The sequence below is a fragment of the Amphibalanus amphitrite genome, unplaced genomic scaffold (assembly GCF_019059575.1).
Source record: "Amphibalanus amphitrite isolate SeventyFive unplaced genomic scaffold, NRLGWU_Aamphi_draft 000010F_arrow, whole genome shotgun sequence".
In the NCBI taxonomy this organism is placed as follows: domain Eukaryota; kingdom Metazoa; phylum Arthropoda; class Thecostraca; order Balanomorpha; family Balanidae; genus Amphibalanus; species Amphibalanus amphitrite.
The window spans coordinates 1,861,798-1,883,901 of NW_024881506.1; the positions used below are offsets into that span (position 1 = coordinate 1,861,798).

Below are 22,104 nucleotides of genomic sequence, written 5' to 3' on the forward strand. Positions count from 1 at the left end.
TTCCTTGACGTTGAAAATGTGAACGAAGCTTTTGAACAACTTCAAGAATTCATTCAAGAAGTGCACCCCCATAGGCTAAGCGGCGCCCCACACGCCGCCCCACACCGATAAGCTCTAGAGCAGATGGCGAGGGTGATTTCCCGGCATATTCCATCTCGGCGTCGTGATGCTTGTGGGCTTGGAAAGCGTCCAGTCGTACACTGAAAAAACAAAATGAGAATGGTTACAGATTGGGTTTCATGTGAAACCAGGAGGTGGTCTATATAGTCAAATGGTGCTTGCTTGACCTCATTTATTAGGACTGTCCGAGTCTGCAGTTTGACGAGCCTGATAGTTGGTCTCGTTTTGAGCAGCGTTTGAAGCATCAGCGGTGTGACTCTTTTTAGGACTAACCTTGAGAATGTTTGCCGGTCTCATCTCATATCCTGCGTGTGCGTCGGTGTGAGGCAGAGTGGTGGTTTCAGATAAGTGCGGTCTTTGGACACAAACATGCAGCAAATTGTCAGGCGCCATTTGCAAATTGTGTGCGTTGGTGTGCGCTGCGCTTGGAGTTATATGGTTATGATATTCTTTGTACATATATAACGTATTGTGCATGATAACAGAGGAAACAACACACTCGCTCATCAGTCATGATCAGTAATCTTTTAATCTTTCGCTACAGTAAAATTTCGTTGAGATCAAGATTGGAAGGACAGGGGTCATTGTGACTTCGGCTTCTGAAGAAGATAACGATCTTTCCGACATCTACAAATTGAAGAACCAAGAGACAGTGACGGCCGAGGAATTTCGCTCTCTAGGAGAAGACGTTTCGCACAACCGCGCGTTCAGCACGGTGTAGCGGCGGCCGGGGTGAGTGACGAGTGTTCTTTGGTTGAGGACTGCAGCGCGGCACAACGCGACTGCTTTCGCCGAGGCCATTGCTATACTGCACTGAACTAGCTTTGTGTTTGAGAGGGCTTGGGCCTGTGCTGACCGGGTCGGCAGCGCGTGGCACGACGGGACTGCAAATTGTCGCCGCGCCTATATGTATACACGTAGTTTGCGGGGCGATGCGGGGCGGGGCAGGATTCCGAGGGGTTCCTTTTTGGCGTTCAGGTCGCCATCGTGTCCGTGTCCATCTCGGTTTCCTCCACCACCTTCCTCTTCCGATTCAGATCCTGAATCTTCTGGTTGAGGTACGTTATCAATTATCTAATTAATAATGAATTATAATATATAATATTAATAGTATATAATACTTATATAATACTTAGATAATTATAAGTATAATTATCTAAGTCATGAGTTCTCTACAAAACACAGTGATATATCTCAATTAGAAATAAGCCTGAAGGAGAACATTGAGTCCCTCAACCTGACACAGTTGATTTCACAACCAACACGTATTTCACAAAACACAGGAAACTTAAAGATTTAATTATCACATCAAACAGTGAGATGGTGAGAGATAGCGGGGTGCTTCCCCCATTTTCTGAAATTGATCATATTCCCATTTTTGTTTCTGTGAAATGTATGGCGGAAACAGTGAAAACTAAAGTAAGATATAAAGAAATATGGGACTATAAAAATATGAACACCGACAGGTTGTCACAAATTCTTACTCATACTGACTGGGAAGCAGTAGTCAGTAATGACATTGATGCAGCAGCAGTAAATTTTACAGAAACATTGTTAAGAGCTGCTGCAGAGACTATACCTACCAAAATTATTAAAGTGCGAGTGATTGACAAGCCTTGGGTCAACGCCTCTCTCAGGAGGGAGATCAGGAAAAGAGATCGACTATTTAAACTAGCTCAAAAACACCAAACTGAACATCACTGGAACAGCTGGAAAAAACAAAGAAATCTAACCACCAGTCTGAACAAAAGTCTCAAAGCGAGACATCTCCAACAGCAATGTAATGAGCTATTAGAATCTCAAAAGAATCCCCACGAGTATCATCGCATTTTAAAGCACATGCTGGGAAATGCCAAAATAGACACTTTACCACCCTTAGTTGACAAAAATGGAGCCATATTAGAACATGACTCAGACAAAGCTGACCTATTAGGAGAGTTCTTTGCCAAACAGTCATTGCTGGAAGCAAGGCCCTAAATACAGCTGGAAGTTGAAGAAACGGCACCAGTCTCTGCCCCAGTTATTGAGCCTCCCATACTGGAAATTGTTTATATTGATCTCAACCGAAAGATTTAACATTCCGTCCAAAGCTAGTCTTGGGCTCAAAAAGTTGTTGGACCGTATAAACGTGTTTCAGTAGTATTGTTTTTTATCTCGACCTTCTCCTTGTTGATAGATAGCCAAATATTAAAAGACATAGGTTACATTTGCAGTCGGGCACAGCCCATCATCAGATGTATATTGTTCCAAATACACCAAAAACGATCACAACTACACTTAAATAAATTCATTTTTAAAGGGAGATAATGACCTTTTTCCACAAAATCTGAGTTAGGATCATTTTCTGACAAAACACAACAAGTTATAATGTAAATTAAAACCATTTTGCTCAATGCGGTACCTTGCCGCAAATATCTCAACTTGAAGTCACGTTAGCGGGGAGCGCTGAAAATGACCGTTGAATAAGTACTTACATCACTTTTTGGTACTTGCATGTAATTTTGTAAAATGAGCGTATTCCTTACATTTGATCTTCATCACATCTAGTTAGTTAATGGTCGTCTATAGTGCCTTCAAAAGATATTCATGGTTTGGGGGTGGTTTATGTCTAAATTTACGCAACTATTTTTCCTGTTCATCATCTGAGGCCATATGCTGCTATTTTAGTAGCAACGACTCAATTTTGAATCGGTCCCGCCGACTGCACAATAAAAGAAGATAGATACAACACTTTTGCGGCATCACTGAAAAACTTATGCAGTACTGTTATCAAAATTCTCATAACACCGTTCGACAAACCTGAAGTCTTTTTGAAATAAATATGCTTGTATTTTTCGCTTCAGGCTCTGAGGCCAAAATAATGAATTTCGTAGTCGCAATCGCAAGATTTGGCTGCGTTTCTGGCGCATGCCGTTCATTTGTGGCGCAAAATAATACTTGGAAACAAAGAAGAGTAGGCACTATGTACGAATCTAATTAATTCTAAACCGAATTAACTCTAATTCAAATTAGAATCCTTACAACCAAGCAACGACAAGGCGATAACATAAACAAAAACCCAAGCGTCGCTGTTTGAAACAAAAGCGCCATATACTGCGACTTTTTTATAGAGAAGGACAAGAAGGACAACGCATTTCGGTGGGTGTTACAAGTACTGCAAGTACTGCTTCTTTTTTTGCAAAAATAAAAACCTTTTTCACATACGAAAATGTGCTAGGAAATTTTCATATTTTATAGAAACTACAGTAGAAATAGTATAGATGTCGAGTAATTTTTATTAAAGAAAAAAGAAAGCTCATTATCTCCCTTTAACAGCTCGTGAAAACCTTCACCCGATGTCTACTCCTATGCACTGCCAGTGTGCATATTTTAGTGGGCCATCTTTCGAGCAGGAAAACAAAATCGGTGACGGAGTACATACAGTTACATAACATTAAACACCTAACAGGCACACTTAGCACCCCTATATCCTGAGTTACAAAATCGATGCATTGACAGCTATAACACACAATTTTAAGACGGCGACGGCAGCAAATTTTCGCACAGTTACACGCTACACAGAATGAGTCGAATCATCACATGGGAATACACAGAACGATCACATGGAGGGGGGAGGGTAGGTCTACCCCATCAGCCGCCAAGATGACAAGTTGTCATTTAACACTGGCTTACGGTCCCTAATGTACAGGGACTCAGAGATTTTCCTGTCTGGGTGATCCCTCGCTTTCTTCAGGACCCTCACTTCGATAGGAGGATTGGCGAGCTTGTCAGCTTTGGGTATTCCCTTATGACATGCCTCAAAATGATCTCCTACCGGGGTGAGTGTGGTTTCGTTCGCCGCACACCTCAAGTGTTCGTTGAACCGAAGGCGAAGGGGCCTCTTGGACTCGCCTATATATGTGGCCCCACACAGTTTACACATAAGTTCATACACTACATTTTTGTCGGTACATTTGCCACTTTTAATCATTTTGCACGTGTTGCAGGTCCTGTTACCTGCTGGGCACGGAGGGTCCGTGAACGAGGAGTGAACTAATTTACGCTTCAGCGTATCAGGCGCGTAGGAGGCGACATTAAAGGGAGATTATGACCTTTTTCCACAAAATCTGAGTTAGGACCATTTTCTGACAAAACACAACAAGTTATAATGTAAATTAAAACCATTTTGCTCAATTCAGTACCTTGCCGCAAATATCTCAACTTGAAGTCACGTTAGCGGGGAGCGCTGAAAATGACCGTTGAATAAGTACTTACATCACTTTTTGGTACTTGCATGTAATTTTGTAAAATGAGCGTATTCATTACATTTGATCTTCATCACATCTAGTTAGTTAATGGTCGTCTATAGTGCCTTCAAAAGATATTCATGGTTTGGGGGTGGTTTATGTCTAAATTTACGCAACTATTTTCCTGTTCATCATCTGTCGCCATATGCTGCTATTTTAGTAGCAACGACTCAATTTTGAATCGGTCCCGCCGACTGCACAATAAAAGAAGATAGATACAACACTTTTGCGGCATCACTGAAAAACTTATGCAGTACTGTTATCAAAATTCTCATAACACCGTTCGACAAACCTGAAGTCTTTTTGAAATAAATATGCTTGTATTTTTCGCTTCAGGCTCTGAGGCCAAAATAATGAATTTCGTAGTCGCAATCGCAAGATTTGGCTGCGTTTCTGGCGCATGCCGTTCATTTGTGGCGCAAAATAATACTTGGAAACAAAGAAGAGTAGGCACTATGTACCCCCGAATTAGAATCTAATTAATTCTAAACCGAATTAACTCTAATTCAGATTAGAATCCTTACAACCAAGCAACGTCAAGGCGATATCATAAACAAAAACCCAAGCGTCGCTGTTTGAAACAAAAGCGCCATATACTGCGACTTTTTTATAGAGAAGGACAACGCATTTCGGTGGGTGTTACAAGTACTGCAAGTACTGCTTTTTTTTGCAAAAATAAAAACCTTTTTCACATACGAAAATGTGCTAGGAAATTTTCATATTTTATAGAATCTACAGTAGAAATAGTATAGATGTCGAGTAATTTTTATTTAAGAAAAAAGAAAGCTCATTATCTCCCTTTAATATCCAAGCCAGATTTTTTAACTACACGTTTTACCTTACACAGAACAGTCTCGTTCACATACGGAAGCAGAAGAACATTGCCTACCATTCGATCGCGTCGGCCCGCGCCTCTTTCTCCCCCTGGGTCATCTGCTCTCTCCCCAGTGCCCCTCCTCCTCCCTCCCCTCCGTTCGCGGTCCCTTCCCTCTCGCTCTACCTGTCGCTGAACGCGCCGGATGACATTCATTGGATAACCGTTTTTCAAGAACAGTTCACACATCTTCTCCATGCTCCTGCCTCTCGCACCCTCGTCTGACACGGTTCGTCGGAAGGTCATCTCAGGCTCAAAAGAAACGGTATATACCATTCGAAAGCTGACGGCGAGCTGAATCCAAAAATGTATTTTTTATCAAAATCGATCGATGGCCTTTTTTGAAAATTGCGTTTTTGTAAAAACTTAATAATCTTTTATTCAACGGGCTGTCCCGGACATTCTTGAAAACATTAACATGTATTTTTGAGTTCCAGTGAAAGCTGAACGCCAAAAGAACAATATTTAGCGAAGCAATATTTCCAAACATTAATATGCGTCTCTCACAGCCGACAATAAGGCGCAATCACACATCTCAGTGTCACGATGGACCAAAGTCAGCCACACAGAAGCGTGAAATGACCCTTATCGACTCGCAGACCCGGCGCTCTCGGCCCGCCTGACCGGCCACGGAAAGAACGTTCGGCTCTCGTTCTACTAAACAAATGTAATATTTGCCACTTTAGCTGTCCACATCGCTATTAAAGTTACTCAGGATACCTGTGAAGAAAATTCATTGTTCTGCTTGATTTACAACATGCTTTAATTTACATTTTTCTTATACATGTTTTGTTCCATCCAGCTGCGATCAGTGCCCGCGCAGGGGAAGTGAGCGGGGTTTCACTGTCAGAGGCTGTACTGGTGACAGAGCTGCTCGGCCGTGCGACCGGTCAAAGGTTACCCTGCCCCGCCGGGCGCTACCCCCACTCCACCCGAGCTGAGGCCGGTGCAGCCTCTGACATTTCAGCGCGGCCAATTTTCCTTATATGGGCATGATACCAGGCTCAATTGAGCAAAGTAGACATGAACAGATGCAAATTAATGCATGATGTGAAGATGACAGAACAATGAATTTTCTTCACAGGTATCCTGAATAGCTTTAATAGCGATGTGGATAGTTAAACTGACAACTTTGACATTTGTTTAGTAGAACGAGAGCCGAACGTTCTTTCCGTGGCCGGTCAGGCGGGCCGAGAGCGCCGGGTCTACGAGTCGATAAGGGTCATTTCACGCTTCTGTGTGGCTGACTTTGGTCCATCGTGACACTGAGCTGTGTGATTGCGCCTTATTTTCGGCTGTGGGAGACGCATATTAATGTTTGGAAATATTGCTTCGCTAAATATTGTTCTTTTGGCGTTCAGCTTTCACTGGAACTCAAAAATACATGTTTATGTTTTCAAGAATGTCCGGGACAGCCCGCTGAATAAAAGATTATTAAGTTTTTAGAAAAACGCAATTTTCAAAAAAGGCCATCGATCGATTTTGATAAAAAATACATTTTTGGATTCAGCTCACCGTAAGCTTTCGAATGGTATATATTGTTTCTTTTGAGCCTGAGATGACCTTCCGACGAACCGTGCTGATGACAGTCGCACTGCTCGTTTTAAAGGGACTATCCCACCTTCTAAAATGTTGTTAAAACCAGTTAAACTGTGCCCTACTTTATAGATTGGATGACCAGGAACACGGTTCTGGCATTTATTTTTCATTAAACATCTTAGGCTTCCCATATTCCAAACACAAACTTTCAAATATGTGACGTCACAGCCCAAAATTACCTCCTTCCCCAGGCCACATTACTGTCATAAAGCTGATTCTTTTTACGCTGTAGGCACCACAACAAAGTTCAGACCAAGTTTTAAGCGATTTTTCAACGAACAAACCCATTTAAATCAGAATGACTAAACGAGGTGACGTCACACTAACGGTCGCTCCATGTTGAAGATAGGGCCTTGTACAAGGCCCATTTTCAAATGAAGGGAACGAATTTCTTCAACACCAAGAGGCCGCGGGGGTTGCAACCTAGATAGATAGTGGTTTCTGAACCTCGCCGCAAACTTGGCTATCTCAAGGCTATAGAACTCCAGGTAAGGACACCAGCCGTTTGACCTTGAACGCCGCCGGCCGGCCGATGACGTCATTGGAGGCAAGCCGGCTCGGCGGACACACAGGGCGAATGCATAACGGAGGGGTGTTGGAACGTTGCGGGAGCCAGGGAGATATTTTAAAGTGGTTGCATACCACCATTGTTTGTTGATTGATCTACAGACTGCATCCTTTTAAACCTCGATGCATCCTAGGCCTGGATGGTGCGTACATTCGTGGAACGATCACCCCGTCCGACGTCCGTGGTCGAAGCTGTCATAGTATTTAAGACACTAAGACGGGTGCAATAAGTAATAACGGCGATCCGATCCCGTCTCTGGCGAATTTAGAGGGGTCGTAAGGACCCAGGCCGAATCTGACCGTCTATTTTTAGGGAAACGGGGTGGGTGAATTGACAACCGATGGCTTAATATGATGAGAAGGGATCCCGTCGTCGATTGTTGTTTGACAGACAACACATGTTGTACTGGGCGTATGACCATCAGAGGTAATGCCTGAACGTAGGCAAGCATAATTTTGGTCTGTCATATTGTTTAGGAATATAAAATGGTAATGGAGATCATTGAGGATATGATCTCTACACATTACGGGAATTCACTAATTACTACGGCCCATGCCGGAGCTGTTGTTTTGCCATCGGTCCCAGGCAACTCCAGGGAGCTGCAGTACCCGGCGGCCAAAGCGGCCACCTCGTCGACTCGCATGGGTCCTCTGGGATTCCGTGATGCTTTAGTGCTTCACCCACAGAAGCACGGGCATAGCAGTAGGATGTGGGGCTAGGTGTCTGTCCACCTCTTCATTCAAAGAACAACGTGTACAGCGCCTGGTCCCGCCGAAGCTCGGTATCGACCGTGACTTATTCACAACTGGCGGATCCAGGAAGCGGTATTGGACACTGCGGGGGCTTACCCAAAAAGGTTTCTCGGAATTAATTTAAAAAACTCAGATTTCGATTCCTTGCGACTGCTGTGCGGTGTGATTAACCAACATTTCCTCAGAAAAGTTGTGAAGTTTTCATTTATTCTCGAAAATCGATTTCGGGCGCTGCCCTATGGTTGTTGGGGAAGACATTTGCCCCAAATGCCTTCCCCCGGATCCGCCAGTGGCCGTTGCCCCACTCCGAGCTTGACTAAAGACGTCTTCAAACCTCACCAGAAACCGATGGTAAGGTGAATTTAAATCCAATAACTCATCTCTGTCTGCCCGCCTAAATATACTACACATGGTACAGCACCCGGCCCTGTCGGAGCTATGAGCCGATCGTGATATTTTCGGCTTTCCCCATCCCAAGCTCGATTAGAAACGTTCTCCTTCCCCACCCGATTGCTGATGTCAATTCAAATTCAATGCCTCATCTCTGTCTGCCCGACCATAACCCATTCATTGCATACCGTTCAGCGCCCGGCCCCGCCAGAAGTATCCTAGCGCGCTGGGCAGTTGCCTCCAGCCGCGTCATCGCGAGGCCCCGCGCGGCCCATAAATGAATACATTGCGCGAATAGCCGTGTCGCCCCCCTGGGCTATCTCAACTCAAACCCCATGTTAAAGGTGGGATAGTCCCTTTAACTGTGCTCGGAGGGTACTCAGTTTCATGTGCCTTGGATGGGCTGAACGATAGTGAATGATGATTCCTGCATTGTTAGGTTTCATGTATAATTCCGACTGAAATACGCACGCCTGACCCTCGCGGCGCAGCGAAATCAAAGTGTCTAGCATCGGTACCTCCCCCTCCCCCTCCCCCTCTCCCGACATCTCACAAGTAAACTGGATTCTACTATCTATGCCGTTCAGGTAAGCGACGAAATCATTCAGAGTATCCTTGCCGTGTAGCCAGACCCCGGCATAGTCATCAATATATCTCGCCAGGAAATCCGGTCTCAAGTTTGCTCCCTCCAGCGCCCTCCTTTCGAAACGATCCATATACAAAACAGCTACAGCTGGAGCGACCGGGTTTCCCATAGCTATACCTTCTTTTTGCAAGTAGAACTGATGACCGAATCTAAAAATGTTGTTTTTTAGACAGTGACGCAGTAACTCACATATGTCCTCTACACGGAGACCAGCAGTATCTATGCTATCATAGTGACGCTCCAAAGCCTCTCGGACTGCATCCACAGCATCGTCTACAGGGATACTGCCGTATAGGTTAACAACGTCTATACTGAAGAATATAGCAGTGGCCGGAACCGGCTGCTCACCCCAGAATTGTCGCAGTCTCCGAAGGAAGTCGTCGGTGTCCACCAGGTGGTGAGGGACGAACGTCAACAGCTGCTGTAGGATTTTATCCAGCATCCATGACGTCTTCTCCGTCGGTCCGCCGCACGTTGCGATGACCGGCCTGAGTGGGACGCCCGGCTTATGGTCCTTTGGTAGCCCATAGAAGACTGGTGTCCGACTGTGGTTTGGAGTTAGGACTTCGACAGTTCTATCCGGCAGTTTTCCTCGAACTGTCTGTTTGAAGATTCGTTTGGTAGCAGCTTCCACTTTCGCTGTTTTGTCTTGTTCAAGTCTCGCGTATTTCGTGTCGTCATCGAGAATATCATTCGCCTTTTTCACATAATCAGCCTTGTCCAAAATAACCAGGCCCTTGCACTTATCGCTCGGCTTGATTACGATGTTGTCGTTCGTTTTTAACACTTCTAGACCGTCTAGCTCCTCTTTAGTGACGTTTTCGATGGTTTTCCCATGCTGTCGATAAACTTTCAAAATCGAGCTTTTGAGTTTGCCTAGCCGTTCTTCTGTCTCTATCAGACATAGGGGGTTGTGTTTTGGTCTCGTCTGGAAAACGTGCATCGCTGAGCAGATTTAAAGTAGCGGCGCCGTTACCTACTTGAGATACAACACTCGATGTAGCGCCAACATCTTCAACTTGAGGCTCAGGGAGGCCACGGGTGTCCGCGTTCTGATTTCTTTCTCTCTTCGCACGCTGTATTTCGTCTGCCCACCTTTTGCTATACGCATATCTTTCGATATTCTTCTCAATATCAGCGATGAACCGACGATCCAGCTTAGGCGTGATACCAAACTTTGGCCCGTTTGCCAGGAGATTCTCTGTGTGGGAGTTCAGAGTCAACGAGGAAAGGTTGTTGGCTCTCGCCACCGCTGGTTTGTCATTGCCATCTTCTGCAGTACTATGGTGCAAACTAGTTGTTGCACTCGTAGACTTTGCATGATTTGTCCTGGCCTTGTTTAGCAGTGCTTCGTACTTCGTCACTAGCCTCGGGCGAATGTCTTCTATTGTAGAGCAAAATATGCGCTTACAATATTTTTTTAAATATTTTTTTTAATATTTGGCTATCTATCAACAAGGAGAAGGTCGAGATAAAAAACAATACTACTTAAATATTATGCTCCTTGCCAAAGCACTTAGAGATAAACGTGTTTCAGCTCGAGTGACAAACAACGCTCAGTTTTAAACACCATGTCGATGGAATGATGGAATATACTAGGTCGTTCAATAAGTAAAGTAAAATCACACGTATTTCGGTCCACATTTGGTGCAACGACACAAAACTAGCAACATATGTTCATTGAAATATCGTCTACAAATTGGCTGTAAGCATTTGTTAGCAGGTCTCTTCGGCCAGCCTCCCCAGCCTTCGGAACTTGAGCCTACATCCAATCACCGTTCAGGCGCACGCGCTTATCCCAGCACTCCACCCGGCGTTGAAGTCCTGCTTGGAAAACTCATTGCTATTCCAAAGCCATGTCCTGATTATTTTCATGATTGCCTGATCAGTTAAGATTCCAACGTACACAGCAGGTTTTTCGGTGGTCCAAACAGGTTCAAGTGGGACGACGCCAGATCACGGCTGTGCCTCAGCTTTCCTGTACTGCTAAAGCAAAGCCGATCCCACACTGATGCCTCGCCGGGCGTCCTTCTGTTGTTCAGTGAGCTCTTCCTGTATTAACCTCGTGATGACCTTGTAAATATCAAGCATATCTGATGATGCCCAGAACTGTTTCGACATAACACTTCACCCTGTTAATGAAAGCAGTCACGCAGATGCTTTGGGTCTCCATAATCAGCTCCCCGACTTTACAGATTGTGCCAAGTCCAGAGAGGCCTGCGGGCACAAGTCTACCTGCTCTAAAAATTTGTCTCTTACACTGTTGTGTTCATGTTGAAGTTGTCGTACCAACTGTTCACCAGCAAACATTGCTAATGGCAATAGCGTCATCAGGGTCAACTCACTCATTTTGAGGTGAATTTTGGCTCGCGTAACAAACCGGGGATTTTTAGAACGGAACTCTGCTGCATCAATGTTTTCACACCGACCGTGTTCGGACAATGAGCCAAATTCCCAAAAACAGTTTCGAAAGTTGTGTAGAAAATTGTTCAAAGATTCAGATGGCGTATCGGATTTTGCTGGAATTCCTCATATAAATGAACTATGGTACATTTTACCTTACTTATTGAACGACCTAGTATATTGTAGGTACTATGTGTCTCCAAATTCAGTAATCTTACGTGACTCCCGGAAGTCTGGGCCTCGTCCCTGCATACGGATTGTTTCCGAGGAGACACCGTCGCCGCCTTTTCAATGCGTGCGGGGGTTTGGTTGCTCGGCTTCCTTGAGTCTGAAAGTGAGAGACATCAGACATATGCTTTGTTTTATGGAAATTGGCTTGATGAAGCCCACGCCTATCCGCTCTCCTTTAGTACCGATGTTGATAGAACTCACCTCTCGTAGCATGCATACATATAGTCATGAGCTCTGCTTGAAGTCTGTAGTTTAGTTTTCTGAGCAGGACGACCTCTTGGACAGCAGCGTTAAGCTCCCCCTCCACCTTTTTTATGGTTTCTTTCGCTTATGTCAGCTCATCACTGGCTGACGCGCTGGTGGTATACAAATTTGAGAGGTAAATGGCCAATTTGCAGAACACATATTGTGCAATCTGCTACCTAATAGGAAGCAGTTGTTAAATAACGTGTCGGCATGCTCGGTACAAATTCTTGCAAGATATACGCACGCTACGATGCATAGTATTACCAAATTGTACAAAGAGTTCTGTAGATAGCTAATCGACCAATCTAGTCTTCACTTAAAGGGACATGTTCATGTCTAACATGGGGAATGGAGTTGAGATAGCAGTTATGCTCGTTATATGCTAAAACCACATGATCCGGAACCATTCGCCTAAAAAATATAAATTCTTTGACGTTTCAAGCTGCAGAACTCAATAAGGCTTTCACCTTTCCTCATACATTTTGCGCGTTTTTGTTTGCTGGTTGTCAAGGAAAACAAACAAAAACCAAGATACAAATAAGAAACCAAAAACCCTTTTGAGCGTTTGTTTTTATTTTTCCAGTAGCTTTGCTGATAAGCAAAGCCGTTTAACCGAAGCCGTTGTTGATGAACCAAAGCTGTTTTCTAGTTAAATTGTAAGTTACCAGAGAGTATTCGCAATGCTGTGATTTTTTTAAAAATAAATTAAAAGGGACCCAAATTATTTCTGAAGTAAATTATTTCCAAATTATTTCTGAAATAAAGGTATTATCGACTATTTTCAAGTGTTTTGGAACCATCCACTCCACTTTTTCATGGTGAACATATCTCTTTCAAATGATCATGCAACTATGCATGATATTTAAGAAATAGCTTACCCTGTCTTGTCTGGACGTTCACCATTCATGATGGCGTTCAGCCGCGCCCGTTCCACTTCATTTTCAGGCTGTCCCATTTTCTGAACTCCCCGCCTTCCCTTCACGGGGGGCTGTGATCCCTAAAATGGAACGGTACTTTTGAGTTATTTTACTTAAATTGCGACTTTTGAGTTTTAAGTCATTAGTAAAAGCTCAACAAGGTACCCATAAATATGCAATTTGTATTAATTGCTAGCCTACATGTCTATACGTACCGGGATGACCTCGGTCTCAAATTCGGTCTCTGCTTCCGAGTCGGTAAATTCTGTGCTGTCCCCGTACTCAAGGCGCTTGGGGATTCTTGTCCTCTTTGTGTTTAAGTCTTCTTGCAGTTCTTGTTCGCTGTCTGTGAAGAGATGAAATATTTGGCGGCAAGGCGACAGCATTTAACTGTCGGTGTTGTATAGGGCGCACCAGCAACGAGGGTCGCGCATTTCACTGTTTTGCTTCAAATATGTAGATTGGCAATGCTAATGTGATTCCTTGAGGGCCGCATAGTAAAGACCAGGGTATATTGAGTGAAGGGTAGGACGAACTTTGGTAGGAATTTCTAGTATAACTACTAGAAAACCTACTATATGTGGTCGGAACTAGCAAAAAGTTAGTTCAAACTAGAATGTGGTAGCGCTTATGGTTGGCAGTCATGACGCGCACGTGACATTCATTTCTTTAATTTCTTAAATAACAGGTTTTAGGGGCCGATTAGTGGGCAGATACATTCAATTAGCTATTAATAATTGATTACGCAAACATTCAAGAATCTACATCATTCAATTCTCGCCAAAATCACGCGGCGCTCCCAGGATTCGAACTCACGACCCTCGGATCCGTAGCCCGATACGCTACCGACTGCGCTATCGAGGACCGCGCGCCGACGATCGGAGAGGCGGATCGCGGGTGCTGGCGTGCAGGGAAATCTTTACCCTGTACGCCGTAGAAGATCGGCTGGGTTTCGTGAAAAATGGTAGAGGAATTGTCGAAAGAAAATTCATCGATCTATCATTTGAGACTAAGAACCATTGATTCCTGCAAAGGTTGACCGAGATGTCGCTCGCCGAAAACAGGCCATTAAACATGTAAACCCTATGGGCTGGTAGGAAATGTACGCCGTGGAGCAGCAGTGCTACCAACTAACTTCGGCGGGGGCCGGTAAAGACCATGGGTGTTGTTTTCTGTTGGCTTGGTAGGAGGGGCATTCCACGATAGATCGTACCACTTTTTTCCAATTTGACACCCTCATCTCTCGGATTTTAACGATAATTGGTCTAAGGGGTAATCAGGGGCTCTGAATCCTCCTGTAACAATTTCAGGCTTATCAGATGGGTGGTTTTTGAGTTATAGTGTATAACATGTTTTGGATCTTGCGTTGCAGCCCCAAGTTTGGCGGGCTGTAACTCTAAGACGGATAATCCAAATGCCAAATGCTATACGGCATTGAACTTGCATTGAAACAAAGAAAAATATGCATTTTTAAAATTTTGAAATATATACTATTTTTGATATATAACACCTCGAGTTTCCTTTCATTTACATTTTTATGCCTTTGGTACCATTTTTTCAATTTCTATTTACTTAAAAACATTTTTGGATCATTTTTGAGTAGTATGCAAAAAATTAGGAAGGTGTTCTTTCTATAAATGTACTTATTTTGCGTCACCGTAATGGTCTCGAATTGTGATTTCGGAAGAGAGACTACAAATGGTGTGGTAAAGCTGCCTAGTGACATCACTGGTTATTGACAGTTCAATTGAAGTCATTTTTGCCTCACTTTTGCATTGTTGACCTTGCGTGACGTCATTCGTACGTCAATAGGGTCATAAGAGTTTTTCATCAAGAACTCTCGATCAGATTGAGCTAGAGAGACGGGAAAGCTACTAATGGGCTCGGGAAGACCTTGCGAATCAAATGCGAAGCGAATCAAAAAAAAAAAACCGGACCCGTAATTTCGGTCACTTGAAATGACCTCAGGGGTCACCAATGAACCCGAGACCAAAATTGGTACTAGGGGTAATCATTGGCTCCAAAAACACCTGCCAAAATATTAGACTTCTCAGATGAAAACTTTTTGAGTTATATTGCATAATATTTTCTAAATTTCAGATTGTAAGGGTGAATTTGATGAGCTTTAACTCAAAAACGAGCTAAGCAAACAACAAACGGTAAACAGCTTTGAACTAACAATGAATCAAAGATCAATACAGCTTTTTAAAATTGGCAAGAAAAGCTTTACATATTGAGAAAAAAAAATCGTAATATTTTTAAAAATTGTCTATAATGGCCCTTGGGACCAAAATTTTGCCATTTTCATTTCTTCAAATTAAACTTCAGGTCATTTAAAATCGACATGCAAAAAATTAGAAAGGTGTTCTTTCTATAGGTTTTTAATGCATACAAAATGGGTTTCCGGGGGGTCGGTACGACCCCAGCTCGCCGTTTCGCCTCTAATGGAGCTAGAACCTTGCGGAAAAAAACGAGCGTGCGCCGTTACAAGATGCATCGAATGATACCACATTTTAAAAGTTCGCCGGCTCTAACTAAACAAATAGTCGTCGTATCGCAAATTCATTGACGGCGTTCAAAGCGTCGTTCAATTTACTTTCGAAACATATCCTAACATTAACACTTAACTGCCTAGCGCTATCTCCAACAAGCAAAAGTTCCGCGCATTCATCCTCATACAGTGTTGGCGGCCGCCGGCCGCCGGCCGCTGACCCACAATCGCGTCATCAGGGGATGCCGCAACTGATTTATTGTTTCCAACTTTTTTCCCGGAGCGTTCTACCTGGTTTATATAGCCTTGGTTCAGGGGCACGCGCGCCTCGGGATTGGCCGGTTGAATCACGTGGTTCGAGCCAGGGGGTGTCGAAGTCTAGTAGGAAAATCTGGCAAATTCCCTGCGTGACGTCACGTCGGGGATGACCGACGGCACCTTGCACTGAAAGATACGGCAGAACGGCTATTTTTGAAAAATGATTAAAAATACTTTTGTGCTGTTATGACGCATAAAACGCTTATCAGCATGTTCCTCATCTTGTGATAAAGGCATATCCGTGGTCGAAAATAGCTGAGCCCCTCCCAATTTCCAACCACCGACCTCATAAGCAAAGGATGTAAGCGTAATCCTTAAGGGCGACTTTCCAATACATATCCGTACATATGCGTCCTTATGGAAATCGGTAGTGTGGCGATTGGCGACGCGCGCGACATCTGTGTGGCGACCAAGTGGCGACTGTGGCGACACCTGGTGGCTGCTTTTCTGCTGTATGTAGGGATTGGGGTTTTGCCAGATGTGGTTCCTACTGCTACACCACTATGTTGACCCAATACTAGAAAAGTTATTTTGCTAGTAAAAGGCAAGCAAATTGAAAGTTGATTTATAAAATTGCTTATAAATGATTACGAGATAATAATAAATAAATTTTGATTGAATAATTATTTAAATAATCAACCGTGAAACTATATTCTGGTAGGTTTAGTAGAAATAAGTCCGTGCAACCTTGTATTTAGGGCCTTGGTTCGAGCTGTAGTCGGGTTAGGTCGCGGCGGTGCGGGGAGTTGGGCTCCAGCATTGGACGCGGCCGGGTGTGTCGCTGGATCGCAGTGGAAGGATCGGTCTGCCCGGCCGTTTCAGAAACTCAGATCCACAGATTCATGTATAAACGGGTGTCTGAAAATCGGTAGTCGGTCTGCCTGGCTGTCTACCGGGGTAAGGAGGCTCGTTTATACATGCGTCTGTAAAATTAAGGGATCGGTTTGATCTGCCGGTCTCTGTGACAGATTTGGACCCAACGCACCAACTTAACCATTTCACTTTGTACCCGACATCATGTCGGCTTGAAGGGCGGTATTTTTGGGGTAGTCCTCGAGCATATCTTCTCGGGATTCATTTGTCATATATTTTTTTAAAATTTATTTTCATAAACAACGGACATAGGACACATTACACAAGACATTTATCACAAGATCAGCCCGATGGCTGACGTAGTTTTCCCGGGTTATACTCCCCGGGGGAGTCCCCAGATGCGGGTCGGCCGCGTCATCGGCCGTGAGCGTCACTCGCGACCCCCCGGCCGCGACGACCCACCGTTGTCCGTCTGAAGGCTCTGTGCATCCACGCGGTTTCCTCCAACGTCATCGTTGATATCTTCGTTAGGTTCTTGCTGTGCATTCCGAGTTCTTGGAGATCAGCTGCTGAAGTCCGCGACCAGTTTCCGCGCCAGTTGAGAGTGATGGTGGTATAGCTGATCGCTTGGTTCTGGTTCGTGGTCTCCGTCTTGATCCATGTCTTGATGTCGTCGGTGTCGTAGAAGTCGGCCTTCTTCTTGTGCTGCGTCTCCAGGTTTGCGTTATCCGCCAGGACTTGGGCGTCAATGACCTTGGTGACCGGGCCCTTTGACGCCACAATGTCCGGTTTCCGTAGACCTTCTGCGGTCTGGATCCTCGGCTCTTCGAGGACCTTCCAGTGCTGTTTCCGCAGGATCTCAGCCGTGTAATTGACGATCTTGTCATGGCGGCGAACTCTCCCTCCGTGGGTGCGTATGCACGTCTGGCTTATATGCGCCAGGCTCTCACGCTTGCCGCAGCCGGCGTCGCAGTTCGGCGGCGTACCACCACCTCTTCCTCTGCTCCGTCTTACGGCCGTGGATAGGAGGTTTCCCCTCACTAGGATGGATCCCACAAATCCGGTTCCTGTCTGCACATGACCACCTTGATCTATCCAGCGGTTGGAGGCTGGGCAGTTCTTCGCCGCGTGCAGTCCTCTCCCGTCAACTGACGAGAGCAGCTGCTGGGCGCGTTTCCTTCTGTTCTCGTCAGCCGTCATGGCCCCGCTCGCCACTCCGCCGCGGTGACTCAGGTATCCTGATTGGGTGACCAACTTGATGTTCGGGTGGTCACTGTCATTGAGTTTTGCAAGCCTATTCTTCACTAGCCGAGGGATGGTATCGACTAGGGCCGGGATGTCGAGACCCCCGTCTTCCAGCGCTGCGTGGAAGAAGCCCACCGGGGTGTCCTTCGGTATGTGCAGCCATTTCCTGGTCATGGTGCGGATGGTGATGTCCATGGCCTTCAACTTGGTGATATTCGTCTTCCCTAGGACGAGTGTGTGTGTCATCCCGGGTATGATGTGCCTCTTCAGGATGAACAGCCGCTGTTGCGGTTTGAGAGGCGCTCGGTCTGTCTCTGTTAGTTGTTTGTGGAGTCTCTTTCCAGCCGACATGAGCACGCCGGAGGCGCTGATCTCCACGCCCAGGTATTTTATACTGTCGGTGGGCCCCATGGTTGGTATCGGTTGGCCCGCGATTGTATACTTGGCGTTGTTGTCCACCACCGTCTTCTTGTGTTTGCCATCCACTTTGATGGTCAGGGAATGACATTTTGCCGCATTGGGTTTCAGTCCCGTTGGCGCCAGTGTCTCGGCGAAGATCCGTATGCGGTGCTGCAGCATTCGCGGTGTTCTCGCTAGTATGATCGCGTCATCCGCGAACGCTAGTATCGGAGGTGGGTCCGCCTCATCGCCTGCATCCTCCTTCAGCTTCTGGATTGCTTCGTCCAGGACTGCATTGAATAGGTAGGGGGAGAGCGGGTCCCCCTGCCTGACGCCATTGTTCACTTGGATCTTTGTGTCTCGTCTGATCTCTGTGGTTGCCTTCGTGTAGAAGGAGACAACCGTGTTTATCACCTTCTCTGGTATCCTCAATCGCTTCATAGCTCGTGTGATTGAATGATGAGATACTGAATCAAAGGCTTTTGCGAGGTCCACTGATGCTAGGGCCAGCGGCTGCAGTCTTGCCCGGGCTCGCCACAGCAGCGCGTCAAGTATTGAGACGTTCTCGGCACATCCATCTGCCTGGATGAAAGCCCTCTGCAGTGGATCGAGGGGCCTTTCCTTGCTGCACCTGCTTGCCAGAATCTTCGTGAAGAGTCTCAGTACCACAGAGGTCACCGATATAGGTCTGTATTGTGCTGGGCTGTTTGGTTTTGCCACCTTAGGTATCAGGGTGGTTCTCGCATGTCGTAGGCTTTCCGGGACATGTTCGGCGAGGAGCCATAGGTTAAACACCTTCCGGAGCATCCTCACCGGCATGGCACGTAACAGCCTGACCGTCAGTAGATCCGGTCCTGGTGCCGAACTGAGTTTGACACCCCTAGTTGCTCTAATGATTTCATCGGTGGTCACAGGTTCGGCGATCTTGTGCGCCTCTGGTTTGTCGACCGGATTGACTGGTCTGTCGTCATCCGCACTTGGCCTGGAGACGAGGCCTGCCCAGAAGGACTCCTTCTCTTCGACTGGAATGTCCGTTGCTTCGTGGGCATCTGCCCAGTTTCCATTCAAGATCATGGCCGCCCCTTTTTGCCTGTTCTTCCTGTACAGTCGTTGCACCCAGATGTATTGGCGGTGTCTGGCCGACCTTTTCTTTGCCTTCCGGGTCTCACCCGTCTCTGATGTCTGCTTCCTCCTCTTTGGTTTACGTCTTCTCCTTTGTTTGCCCGCTATGGCTGCCGCGTGTTTGTCCAGGAGTTCTCTCAGTCTCGACGGGTCCGCCGCCGCATCGATCGCCTCGTCGAGAATGTCTTCACTCCATGACGCTCCTTGCGGTGCCTTAGGCAGGCCTTGTAGCACCTCCTGTATTTCGTCATTGTACGTACGACGTACGTTCCTTCGGTCTGGACTTGTCGGCGGATTGTCATTGTTTCGTTGGCTGTGTCTTTGCCGGTTGGGGCTGGGTCTCACTTGCTCAGGCTGCGGCTCAGGTGACACTCGCCTCAGGCCCTCGCGTATTCTCCTATATTGAGTTTGTTTCCTCCTTCCTTTTATCGCCTCCAGAGTCCTGTGGGGGAACTCCTCAAGTAGTGCCACGTTCATGAACCTCGTCCCCTCTCTTTCCAACTCCAACTCCTTCCTTGCCATGAGTTTGTCCTCCTCTTCATCCCACCTTGGCTTTGTCTGGGCTTCGAGTTGTGCAGCCGCTGCTTGGTGGTACTCTACCGCGTGGGCTCTTCTGCGGTGGAGACCGAGGCCTGTCTTGGTCGTGAACTCGCGTTCACAGTGCGGGCATCGGTGAGACGCCGCTGGTCGGGGGGCCGACGGCTTTCCCGCCGCCAGGATTTCGTCTTCCGGTGGTGCAGAGCTTGCGCTTCTGCCTGCTGACCGGTTGCTTCTTTGAGAACTAGCACCAGAAAATACTCCCCGTCGGGTTGGCAGCCCTCGGGGGAATGTACGTCACCCTGTTGGCCCGTGCTCCTCGGAGCACGGTTACCGGCGGCTACCACGTGGAGGTAGGGTGTCCGCACTTGTGCCGAGTTTCCCCGACACTTCAGCCGCCAGCCGCCAGCCGGTAGAGCCGGCACTGCGGCCGTTGCTCCGCTGGCGATTGGTGGCTCAGGCTCTAGAGTCTCTGACAGTGGGCGTTGTTTTCTGGTGAGTGAACTGGTTTGTCTGGTTTTCTGGTTGCTAAAATACATCCTCCTGGTGTATCTATACACTCTTTAACTTGGAATTGTAACACCACCAGGCCCAGCGTAAAAACCCCGGTTTTGTGGCATTTCTGAGTCAGTATAGAAGAAGAAGCTTCCATCGTCCATGATAACATCCTGTTCTTGAGTGGCACTCAGCTTTCCCCGGCTAAGGCGTCGCAGGCGGCTCTTTTGAGATTTTTCTTGCTGAGCAGATACCTGAGGAGCTTTCTGGCGCATTCTATATCTTACTCCTTCCTTTCTGAGAATTTCTCACTCTCATTCGTTATGCCAAAGCGGCGGCATAAGAGACGAAAGAGGGACGCCGACTTTGCCGTTTGCCATGCCAACAAGGTCTTGGCGCCTCTTTTCCGACATTTTGGGAGCAGGCCTGCCATTTTGAGCTCGTATTGCTGTCCTTTTTTCTAGGAATGTATTGATAACGCGATATACAGTCGAACGTGGAATACCAAGCGGTTTAACGTGGATGAAAACCTGTGCCTTAGCCAAGTTCGGGTTTTTATCAACTACTCTCGCGACAATATCTCTTGTGACTTGCTTGCTCTTAGGCTTCATGACGACTGAACTCAATACGTAGCCACAATATTTTAGCAGCATGCACGTATAATTAACGCATGGACACTCAAAATTTCATGTAAGTATCTAAAGGGAGATCGAAAATAGAGCGATCTCAATTTTGACTCATTTTGGACTTGATCCCCGTAAGAAGTATACGATTTTAAAACTGCTAGATCTGCGCCGACGTCACATATTCAGAGGGTGCATTCAAATGGATTAGCCCCTTTGAATCCAAAGTGCTGCAGCTTTGAAAATAAATATCTCCGAATTAGAGCCTTTCTCGATGTTGTGAGTGCCCATATCGGAAAGTGCAAGCCAGGGACCCCAATTGCTGTAGCTGCCCCAATTGCAATAGTGTTTCCTGGTGTGCCACGTCCTTCGTTCGCAAGAAGTTGTGAAGCACGCAGGTCGTTTGCACGGTGCACCATGAGCTAAGAGATTCGTGGCTGGAACATCGCATCCAATGTGTTCGCGAAAGATCCGCCACCTCTGGGCGAGGATACTGAAGGCCAAGGCCCTAGATAGTGCCCTAGATACAAGGTTGCACGGACTATTTTCTACTAAACCTACCAGAATATAGTTTCGCGGTTCAATATTTGAAAATTGTTCAATCAACATTTCCTTATTATTATCTCTTAACCATTTATATACAATTTTGTAAATCAACTTTCAATTTTGTTGCCTTTTACTAGCAAAATAACTTCACAGTATTGGCCAAAATAGCGGTGTAGCAGTAGGAACCATATCTGGCAAAACTCCCCTACCTACATGCAGCAGAATTGCGGCCACGTGTCGCCACAGGAGCCGTACAGATGTCGCGCGCGTCGCCAGTCGCCACACAACCAATTTCCATAAGGATGCATATGTACGGATACGTAACGGAAAGTCGCCCTTAAGCATTTCGCTTACATGCTTTGCTTATAAGGCCGATGGCTGGAAATCGGGAGGTGCTCGGCTATTTTCTACCCCAGATATGCTTCATCACATGATGAGGAACATGCTGATACGCGTTTAACGTATCATAATCGCACAAAAGTA

The 22,104-nt window shown here is 46.1% G+C and overlaps 1 long non-coding RNA gene across 1 annotated transcript; it reads right to left on the reverse strand.

Annotated features, from left to right (window-relative positions):
• Positions 1–12,102: 12,102 nt before the first annotated feature.
• On the reverse strand, positions 12,103–13,368 carry LOC122381290. Its single transcript, XR_006256513.1, has 3 exons — positions 13,248–13,368; positions 12,994–13,112; positions 12,103–12,225 (listed from the first exon to the last, which is right to left on the reverse strand). It is a non-coding gene; the product is annotated as an uncharacterized LOC122381290 (long non-coding RNA).
• Positions 13,369–22,104: the final 8,736 nt, after the last annotated feature.